Source organism: Penaeus monodon, chromosome 24 (assembly GCF_015228065.2).
Source record: "Penaeus monodon isolate SGIC_2016 chromosome 24, NSTDA_Pmon_1, whole genome shotgun sequence".
Taxonomy (NCBI): Eukaryota; Metazoa; Arthropoda; class Malacostraca; order Decapoda; family Penaeidae; genus Penaeus; species Penaeus monodon.
The window spans coordinates 43,132,433-43,132,873 of record NC_051409.1 but is presented as its reverse complement, the minus strand read 5'-3'; positions in this window follow the sequence as shown (position 1 = coordinate 43,132,873).

The following is a 441-nucleotide window of genomic DNA, read 5'->3' as shown; positions in this document are numbered from 1 at the left end:
GCGCTGAAATTAAACGATCGCGGTCGGGGTCATCAAAGTTACTTGTTTTTGAATCGGATCTACTCGCGAACAGTGTCCACCGACGATGCGACTCTGTTTAATAACCCGTTAATGCCCTCTTTGATTCAGGATGTTCAACTATTATAGTTAAAGATTCGCTGATTCCCCCGCAATGTAAACTACGAAAGACAATTAACACTGTATTATTACCTTGTGTCTGCAAGACTTTTTCACGAAATACGGTGCTTCATAAAGAGTAGATTTTTGAACTGGATGTTGAATAAGCTTGATGGGGGGAAAGGGGGGGCACAGGTCGAGGCTCCCTCAAATTCACAGACTATTAATCGGAATGGTACCCGGGGTCACGATACCAGCATGGATTTAACTGTAAGAGTATAACGTCAATACCTCACCATTAACCATGACTTTGCAAGTTGCTAT